The sequence below is a fragment of the Lepisosteus platostomus genome, chromosome 9, assembly GCF_059453375.1.
Source record: "Lepisosteus platostomus isolate fLepPlt1 chromosome 9, fLepPlt1.hap1, whole genome shotgun sequence".
NCBI classification, from domain to species: Eukaryota; Metazoa; Chordata; class Actinopteri; order Semionotiformes; family Lepisosteidae; genus Lepisosteus; species Lepisosteus platostomus.
Window position 1 is genome coordinate 46,571,351 of NC_142619.1, and position 11,408 is coordinate 46,582,758.

The following is an 11,408-nucleotide window of genomic DNA, read 5'->3' on the forward strand; positions in this document are numbered from 1 at the left end:
GTCGAGATTTTGAAATTCCAACTAAAATGGAAAGGACGGAATACAGCTGTCGGTCAGCTTTGGAAAAAGATATTCTGTCCCTTTGATTTATTATACAATATATCTCAGTACAGTATTCTCTTTTTAAAGCGTTTTAACTCTTTGCCTTTCTGGTCTGTAATACCAATTTCACATATTTCTAATCAACACATATTCAACCCAGCCATCAGATTTTGGGACAAATGACTTCTGGTTTCTGCAGCTCAGTGGTTTTTCTGTATTTCAGATCTCAGCTGGTCAAGGTGATTAGCTGCCGTCTGCAGTTCAGAGCACTGACTCTGCTGAGTGTGTTCATGTGGTGTTCATTCATCACATGTCTATGTACAGTATGTGCACACACTCACACCAGGGCCAATTTTTCCAGGCGCTAATTAACCTACCAGTATGTCTTGGGACTGTGAGAGCTAACTGGAACACCCAGAGGAAACCCATGGGTACACGGGGAGAACATACACACTCCACACAGATAGCACCCAGGAACTGAACTGGGGCCCAACACTGGTAGCAATGCTAACCACTGTGCCACTGACAGTGAACATGTTTGACTTAATTGCAAGGCTCCATTACAGATTTCAGTCTTTTATTTTTTGTTTAGTTCAGGTGGGTGGCTGGCACAGCATGCGTAGTCTGCAAAGGAACAAGTAATACGTTTAAGGTGTGAGCTCACGTTATGTTTTCTTTCTGCTCTTTTCAGCATGGAATCAACCTATTGCATGCTTAGTTTTATTTAGATATTTCTAGAAGTGTTAGCATGCCATATTACATCATCCCTTGGTGGTAACGATTCTTGCTTTGGTGGTACAAAGAGAAAAAAAGAACAGCAATTGCTGAAACATCAGCAAGTTTAAAAAAAGGAAAAACAAATCTACCCAAAACGGAGAAGTCTGCTGTTGCAACAAGGAAAAAAAGGAACCAGAGCTGACAAAGCAATCATCTCCTCACATCTCTTTAAAGTTCATGCCTGATTTTCAATGAAGTGAAGAGAAACACTAGGAGTCATGGATCTCTTCTTGGCAGGGCATAAAAATTACAAAGAGGACATTAACTCTTTAATATTTTCAGCAACAATTTGTATAATGACTCAACTTTTATTGAGTGAGATTGCAGGTATTTTTTATTTATAGTGCATTGCAGACGTGTCCACTACTTGTGTATCGTATCACTGTTTAATAAATTGCAGGTAATTGATGTATTTTCAAAAGAATTTCAAAGTAAAGTTCAATGTCAACAAAATCTGTGAAGAAGATACATAAAATACTTTTTATCACTAATGTTGTTTCTTTATTTCAGTTTAATGTTTAAATATACATCCAAACCAAATCTGACACTGATGTGGCTGTCTCTATTCTATCTAATTGCATCTCTGACATAAAAACTTGGATGACTCAAACTTTCCTTCATTTTAACTGTGACAAGACTGATGTCATGCTTATTGGCACCCCCCCATCAACTTTGTAAAGCCAATCCTGTAACCCTATCTCTACATGGTTCTGTACTTGAGCTTCAGTCTAAATTTGAAAAACCTTGGGATGATATTCGATTCTGGCTTAACATTCGACCCACATGTGCAGCATACTGTCAAAACATCTTTTTTTCACCTCAGAAATATCGCTAGACTACGTCCTATGTTATTACTAACTGTGGCTGAAAAGCTGATCAACATATGTGTGTTCTCTCTAATTGACTACTGTAATGTTCTACTTGCTGTGGTATCTAAATCTACATTGAGCAAACTGCAGTATATCAAAATTCGGCAGCCAGAATCCCGACCAGGTCTAGTGCAAATCACATTACTCCTATCCTGGAGTCCTTGCACTGGCTTCCTGTCAAATTCCCTCTAGACTTTAAAATCCTCATGCTCACCTATAAGACTCTGCATGGCTTGGCACCTTGGCACCTCAGTAGTTGTCTAAACTATTATTGTCCTACTCCCCACCTCGCAACCTTCGCTCTTCTAATTCTGGTCTCCTAACTGTCCCCCAAGCTTGTCTACATTGTATGGGTGACAGGGCCTTCTCCTGTTATGCCCCCAAGCTCTGGAACGTTCTGCCCAAGGATATCAGTGTCACCTTCTCTACACTCCTTCAAATCCAGACTCAGAACCTTCTTCTTTAGAAGAGCCTTTACTTAACTGGTTCCATTCTTCACCCGTCTGCTTTTCCTAGTACCACCATCCACGGTCTCCTCTGTATATTGTGATTGTGTTTTATCTTGTGTATTCTTTTTATTTATTGTTTTCATTATGTAAAGCGCTTTGAGAAGCCACCTGTAAAGGTGCTATATAAAATAAAGTTTATTATTATTATTATTATTATTATTATTATTATTATTGATGTTATTTTGGTTTATTTTACTATTTTTTGTGTGTTTTTGTTTTTAACCCGTAAAGTGCCCCAAACTGTTTGGTGTACAGGCACAGAAACAAAACCTTGTAACTTTACTGATTACCTAAATATCCACATCAGTCGATACTTGGTAGAAGCGCTTTTGGCAGCAATTACTGCTGTGAGTATTTTGTGATAGGACTTTACCAGCTTTGCACAGTGGGATGGAATAATTTTTAATAATTAGAATATTTTTTCCTAGTTCATTGGGGATAGCTGATTGTCTTGCAATAATTTGTTTTGGATCCAAGTTAGGACGTTGACTGGGCCAAGCAAGGATATTCACTCTCTTCTTGTCTCTCATCAATGTGGCTTAGGCCTTGTACTTCAGGCCATTTTCCTGCTGAAATCTACATGTCCAAATTTTTAAATTCTGAAGTGACTCATGTTTTTCCTTTAGGATTCACCTATGCTTCTTGCCTTCTATTTTTCCTTCAATACCAACAAGCTTCCAAGGCCGGGCTAAGGAGAAGCAGCCCCACAATATGATGCTACCAGCCCCTTGCTTGACATCTGGGATGATGCTGGCTAGGTGATGTGCTGTATTGACTTTCACCAGACATAACGCTTTGCATTTAGTTGTGCTTTGATTCATCTGACCATAAAACCTGCCATATATATCGGCAGTATATCTCAAATGGTATTTAAGAGGGATTTGCTCATTAAAGAATTAACACTGTCTCATAAAGACTCAACAGTGACTGCCATTGTAGACATACTGTACCTGTACAGTAGAGCTTTGTAAATCTTTCAAAGTCACTCTTGGTCTCACAGAAGAAATACTCACCAGCTTCCTGCTTGCCCGGCTGCCCATTATAGACCCAGCGTGCGTTGTTCTCCTTACTGAGAGCTCAATAAAACTGAATCTGGACAAGAGTCTGTCCTGCTCTTTTGATGAAGAATTCCCCAAAACAGACTACACGTAGACAGAGACCATTATAAGTGACCTTTCAAATTGTTCTTCTGTGTCAAAACTGAATTTGTGTAGCTGAGGGTGTTGAATACTTATACAATTGGAAATCTATCTTGTTTTTTTATTAATGTATTTACAAATGATCAGTATTTTTAGCTTTAGCAGTTTAGGGTATATTTGGATTATGAAAATAAAGCTGTCTGAAAGTGAGCTCACACACAAGAATGAAGAAACTTCAGAGGGCGTGAATACTTTTGCAAGGCATTGGTAAGTTCTCATTAACCGTTTAATTAGCTCTTTCCATATTAAGACATATAACATTTCTCAGTAGAAATTGTATAAAGTTGGACTTTAACATCCTTCCCAAGACTGCTTTACATATTGACTTAAAGTATGTCAGTTTTCCACTCTCAATCTTCAAATGCACAGCATCATCGTCCCCTGAAGGAAGAGATTTTTGTATTGCATTCATTGTTTGTCTTACAGTGACTTATTGTATAAGAGTGTCCAGTAGCATGTATTATCATGATATGAACATGCACTGCAGTGTTAAGGGAGGAAAACATCCTGACAGATGTGCATTATTATAAGGAGCAAAGTAAAAAAAAAATGTCTTTATTGACATCTAGTGGTGTGTAGTATACAAGCAAGAAATATTCATCAATGCAGAACTCCCTGTAGAGATACTATTACTGTGGGAAGAAAACCCACACAAATGCAGGGAGAATAGACAAACTCCACACAGATAGCACCCCAGGAATAGAACACGTGGCCTCAGCACTTCTAATTTTAATAAACACAATTTTGAACACTAAAGCTCCTGACTCAAAGCTAAAATCAAAGCTATGATGCTTTTTAACAAATCTATCACCGAGACTATTTAAACTTCCACCAACTGAGATTATGTAGGAGACAAAATGTTAAAATGCTCAAGTGATTATTGGTACAAAATCACAATTTTCCATAATTATTTAAGATATTATAAATGCAGTATGTAGTATTTCTGAAAGTTAAGGACTACTGTGTATCCAAATATTCAAATATATAGTAATCTGTATCCATGATGCCAAGACTTTCTTTTTCAAAAACGTTGTTACTGCTGTTCTGGGAGAAAGGTGGAGAGCGAGCCCCATGGAGACTGGACAAATGCCTGCCTAGAAAAGGGTACAGTGAGAATAAGAATAAGAGTAAAATAAAGAAATAATACATATGAAAAAGTGAAAGAACATATAAGAAGAAATATAACAGAAAATGATAAATTGTCCCAATAAAACCAAGAGTAAAACTTAATTCTACCTAAAAGCTGTAGTGAAAAGATAGAACATTAAGCAAGATACTGTATACAAAAGGCAGTAAGGCAATAAGACTGCTAAATAGCCAACCTGCAGCTCCTTTAGCAAATCACCTGTAATGGCTACATGGACAGTTTTCATTGTATTCAGCATACTGCACTACTTGGACATAATATATTGCATAGACCATGGACACATAGCAGCTCTATTCATATTGAGTATTGTCTGAGTTTATTTTATTTAATTTCTATTGTACTATTATGTATTATTATGTAACCTTCTTTTGTAAGTTTAATTTTGTGATTTTTACTCCCCCGGTGAGCTCGTAGAAAAGACATTTCATTGCCAGCAATTACTGCTGCATGCTGTATTGTTGTGCATTTGATAAATAAACTTTGATTTGATTTGAAAAGTCACAGAGTCTCTAACGAATCTGCAGAGTTCCACAGATGTGATGCTGCACACAGAGAGGCTCTGTCATGTGGAACCTGGTCTTCAGCAGAGTAAAGAGGTTTGAATCATCAAATCAATGAGTTTGAGTTGAATAATAATCATTCAATAATCCTTTACAGTAATCTGGAGCTAATTTAAGACCATTAACTGGCTGGATCTGGAGCAGGAGAGTTTTAACATTCCACTCTAAATTTCACAGACAGCCAGTGCAGTGTACATAGGATGGGAGGTATATGCTAATGCATACAGTATGTTGTAACATTCAGTTAGAACACAACCACAGAAATCTGAGCACAGAAGCTAACTTAATACTTTAGTAGATACCCCTGTAACTTGTTACAGTAATCTAATCTTGATTAAATGAGGGCATGCATCTATATTTGATCCTGCTTGTTTTCTAGAGTTAGTATTCTATTAGAATATCTCTGCTTTTAAAAACAAAGAGCAGAGTAATTACAGCGCTGTCACTTAAGTCCTCCCTTTTCAGCACCTGGTGTAATAGAGCATTTTTTAAGGTGCCATTGTAATACTAGTACAAGGAAATATTCAGTTGAGAAACACTCAGATTTAAGGAAGAGTCCTGTTGCAAACCTAAATATCAAATTTGCAGCATCAAATTTCAGAATTTGAAAGAAGTTTGTTGATGTGGCAAATTTCACCAGAGACAACAACAGACTGTCATGTAAGGCATTATAAAATGTTCTAGGAAACAGAAAACAAAATCTTTATTTCACAGATATTATCAGCAGTTGTACATAAAGAGATGCATGTTAAATAGTATTTTTTCTTCCAGAGATGTTGTTCCTGCGGTATTTCACACACATGTTCACTTGGTGAAGAAGCAGAGCATTCCAACATCAAGACTCTTTTATACAGCTTTACCAGTAGAGGGAGAAGCACCACAGATTACCTGAGATTTTCTGATTGGTTTATAAAACCCCAGTATCTTGAACACAGCCATATGCTCTCTGTTTTTTTTAACAATATAGATTGTGCACTCCATATTTAATAATATTGAGAAGAAAAACATATATTTTAACTCGCATTGCTCCCTAGCTTCTCTTTCTATAAAGGAAATCTGAACAGGTGTCTGTTGTTTGTGGTGTACCTGCTCTAATTCCTCCATCCTAAAGGCCGTATAATCTGCACTGACGTCTAAATTTGTAAATCCATCAAACTGCAACCTTGGAAAAAGAATTTCTAAATATAAGAACTAGAAGCACCAGTTAAATAAATGCTTTTTGACTGGGTGAACCTTGGTATCTTCTGCTACAGTCAAACCAGACAGCCAGATCTGCTTATAGTGCTGCAAAAAGCCCAGTTTCTAGTCAACATCTCGCCACAGTGCCGCATAAGAAAACAGAGTATGCATATTTAGAAAGATGGAGAAAGAGGAGGAGACTAATTTCCAGAACTCTGCAAACTCCAAAAACGTGTAAAAAGCCCTCTGGAAACGCCAGACTAGCTTCACATTGTCTATAAAGGGTTAAAAATTTTGAATGGATCATTCAATCCAATTAATGGCTGATTAGGATTTTTGCATGCATAATTTATTGAGTCCCAAATATTGTCCAAAGAGGTTGCTTTCAAATGCCTCTTCCAGATAGAAATCACCTTTAAAGGTTTTTTTATATCCATCCATTTTTTTAACTGCTTCATCCACTTCAGGGTTGCCGGAGCCTATCCCAGCAAGCAACTGGCGCAAGGCAGGATACACCCTGGATGGGATGAAGGATGGTATGAAACCCGTGATAAAAAATGTAAACAAAGGAAGTCAACCCCTCTACTTTGTGCTTAAGCTAATTAAGAAGACAACCTTGGCCCTTGCCACAGCTTGACTTCTTTAAGGTAATTTAGGAGAATTTCCTCTGAGGAGTATCTGATTACAGACAGAAGGAGAGTTGACATAGTGTGTCTTCTGTGATCTTGTGAATCTTTCTATTCTTCTAACACCAAATCTTAATTAACTAAATAATTACAGGGTCAAAATGAAATCTACAATGTCTAACATTTACCACAAGAAAAAAAAAAGCTTTAGAAGCATATATAGGAACACCAGTTTTTCTTCAGATATATTTTATCACTTCCGTGTGAAAACAAAGGAAAAGAAATGAAATTGAAAGTTTAGTACAGCCAGGACTCCAACAGACCTTTCATGTGACAGAAAGGAGAATCTGATAGGCAGATGCTTCCATTACCATGTTAATCCATTCATTTTTTAACTGCTTTATCCAAATCAGAGTTGTGGGAGAGTCAGAGCCTATCTTGGGAAGCAATTTGCAGAGGGCAGGATACACCCTGGACAGGATGCCAATCCATCACAGGGCACACACAGACAGAACCCCTCACACCAGAGCCACTTTTCCCAGAAGTTAATTAATCTACCTTAACCTTCTTAATTAACCTTATTAACCTTCTTCAGATTGTGAAAACAAACCAGATCACCCAGAGGGAACCCATGTAAAAATGGGAAGAACACACAAACTCCACACACACAGCACCCCAGGACCAGAATTGAACCAGGACCACAGCATTTCTAACCACTGCATCACTGAGTCACCCCCATTTCCATGTGAATTTCAACATTCTAGAATGCAATGTATCCCAGTTCCCTGGGTTATTATAGAACTAAAAAATGATTAGTGAGGAAGCACTTTCATTTTTATTATACTCACGTATGACAAAAAGTGAGACAGTCGGCAACTAACATTACAAAAATGTTAGAAGAGTTTTTTTATTGTTATAACTTTTAAAAAGGAGGCAATCGCATTACCAAGGTATTTGAAATGTTTTAACAGAAGCAGAGATAGACATAGACCTGCTTTCACCTGCAAGGTTTAATGGCATCAATGCAGACTTTGACTACATGATTGTAAACCCCAATACAGACCCTAATGGAGCACAGACATTTTGGTCATATACAACTCCAGTTTAATAGCATATACATGTAGTTTGGTGTCCGAGTGCAATGGGATGACAGTTTAATAGGAATATCAAGTTCAATACTTTATTGCCATCAGGTCTCGATTTTTATGTTCGTAGGAATTAGGCACTTCGAAAGGTGCAAAAAGGGAGGTAAATGCTTATTGAATTATGTCGATATAAATGATGAACTTAAAACTATTCTAATGCTAAACCATATGATTGATGGAGCGAGTCGAGCGACCATCACTTCGATACTTCTAGTTTCTAGAACAGCGTCTAGATGTGATTATTGATTTGGAGCACCTAGAGTCAGTCTCAAGCACGTTGTTTCAGCTCGTTTTTCATTAGCCACTAGTGTCTCCCTCCTTCGTAGGCCCTAAAACTTTCGTAGGCCCTAGGCACTGTGCCTACAGTGCCTAATGGGAAATCCAGCACTGATTGCCATAACAACTAGCTGCATGGAATTTGGTTTTGTGAGCTCATACAATGAATTAACAGACAATACAGAAATACAACATAGATCCAATGATATACATCATGCACCCAACACATCCTCACATACTGTTCTAGACTCACACCAGTAATAAAGTAAATAATGTGAGAGACAGAATAACTTTGAGCCAAGCAGACATTTCAAAGTTAAAGTGCAGGGGTTGTGCATCTCGCAGCCTCCGGGATGGTGCCTGTTACAGCACCTACTAGTCCTTGTCTTCATAGATCTGAGCCGACAACCAGGCGCAGCTGGAAAGAAAAACAGAGGTAGGTTCAGGGTAGGAAGGGTGGTCAGAAACAATCTTTAGAGCTTTGCGTTAAGTCTAGAGAGGTAGAATGAGTCCACAGAGGGAAGGTGGCATCGTACAGGTTTGAAGGTGAATACACTCCTCTCTCTAGATGCTTCCTGTCCTGGGCAGAAGTAGTGCCAAACCACACAGTGATGGAGAAGGTCTAAACACTCCCAGTGACACTCTCAACGACAGCCCCCAGGACAGTGACAGCCTCTGTTCTTTCTAGTGGCAATATTAACATCCCTCAGAAAAGACCCTCTTACAATGCCTGTAAGTTTCTTGTCAAGCGAAAGAGGTTTGGGCCAAAAAATCAGATTCAAGTTAGGCGGGATGCCATCAATGCTCGGTCATTGAACTTTTGTCATATCCTGAACTGGAACGTAGGCACCTCCAGTGCAGCCATCACAGCAAGAGCACAGGTGATTCAGTAAGGACAACAGAGAAACCTTGTTCCCTTCCCAGACAAACTGCAGGTCTTAGCTGTGTGATTTAGAGGAAAGCCGATGAAAGTTGGAATTTATATCCATCTTATTTATTTTAAAAATAACATTTACTTTGCTTGTGCTTTCTGTACGACTCTTCAGCTGCAGTTTTACAGTGACATGTTGTATCACAGCTTAACAAAATGCTTTGAGAGGAAGTAGTGCTCTGTAAAATGCATATACAATAATATGAGATATATACTGTACCATGAGCAAAGTTGGAGCAGCTCTATACTGTACCTTCCATATCTGGGTCTTATCTGGGACAAACCTAGTCATGTGAATGCAGATGTTTGTTGGCCAGTTTCCTGCAAATTAGAGGATATCCCTACAGGAAGAAGGAAGGTGGATCAAATCCCCTACAGAGACCCTTATTTTGCATTGTTATACAATCTGGACTACACCCTTCTGCTGAGATATTGGAAAGGCAGAAAGGGAAATGAAGACAACAAACGGAAGACATTGCCAAAAAGTGAAAGATATCCAATTCACTGTGAAAATAGAAGCTTTTCTAAGCTACTACTGTTTTAATTTGGAAGAATGTTACACCAAAAGATAGACACAGCTTGCATTTAACAAGAGAACAACACCTGCATGGTATTTGCATTATAAAGAGCAACTTCCTAAAAGAATTATGGATGCTGGAGCCTCTGGAATTTCTCTACTCTTTAGTCTGAAAGAAAATGCACATACAGTATCTTGAGTAACCAGGTGTGCTTCCTCCAAAGTTTTAAATTTCCAAATGAAATTGATTTTTCCATCAACAGGAAGTGAGGGGGGGAATCACAAATTGTGTAATATCAGGAGCAGAATGGCATTTTGTAATGAGTCTCGCATTTCTTTTCCTCACATGGTAAGAACAGTATAATCAGATACTCTAATAGTGATGTGCCCCTGATTTCAATTTATGACTCTTACGAAATATCTGTTGTGTTTTGAGCTTTGTTTAAAAATTGACTTTAGATAGCATTGGATGCCTGAGATGTATTTAACTTACACTGAACTAAAAGTAATAAGAAGAGCATAGATAAATCATCACTGATTCGTGAAACATTGTACCTTCCATATCTGGGCCATGTCAGGGATAAAACCAGTTGTATATTTTGGAACTTGAAGAGCTCCCATTCCAGTTATAAAAAACTTTAAAAAAAACTATTCTACTGTTTGAAAAGCATAATGAAATGGCAGGTAGCTGCCTCAGAAGAATTTGGCGCTGATTTAATTCCAGACTATGATACCTTCTGTGTGGAGTTTGTATGTCGTCCCTAAGTCCACACATAGGCTTTTGCTTGGTGTTCGGGTTTCTTCCTGCCTTCCAGGAAGTTGTCCCACCCTGTATCCTGTGGTTCAAGGATAGGCTCCTGGTATCCGTGACCAGGAATAAGCAACTTTTTATAATATGATGTCCACTCCTGATCCAGAAGGGCTGCAGTCCTCCAGGATTCATGGGAGACTTATAATCCTCAATGAGTAACTAGTGGTAATGAAGGCCACTTAAGAGAGCAATAAGTTTAAATAAAGCCAACAAGAGTCAATGGTGGAAATAAAACTATAACCTGGACCAGGAGTGAGTATTAGTGTAATAATGGATGGTTAAGTGAATTTACTGGCTGTTAAGAGTTGCTATCAACTTTATTTTTATAATTTGGTTTCTCAGTGTCTTTACAAACACCATCCTTAGGACAGTCAATAACTGTGAAATGTGGGGGCTTAGCAAGGTCCTCCATTGCACACCCGTCTTATATTCACATCCTCTGAAGGTGGTATTTAAAAATAATACAGAATCAATATTAACCACCTGGAAACATAATGTGTTTTCAACTAGAACAAAAAATTGCAAAGGCCTGTTCATGTGACATTGTCCCGTCTTGCTTCAGTATGAAGTGTTCCTTGGAAGATGGGGCTGTTACCTTGGAAACGGGTAATGTAACTTTAGGACTTTCTAGTAATTTTTTTATGTACGTGGAAATTGGTGACGAAACTGGGATGGGACTCAAGGACGTGTTACTTAGCACACGTTACACTCTGTGAAAGACACGAAAACCTACCGTAAGCGGCGCAGTACAGACATTGCTGACCAGACAAGACTGCCAGTGAGGCCAACAGGAATTAATGGAAAATACGCCACTGTTACA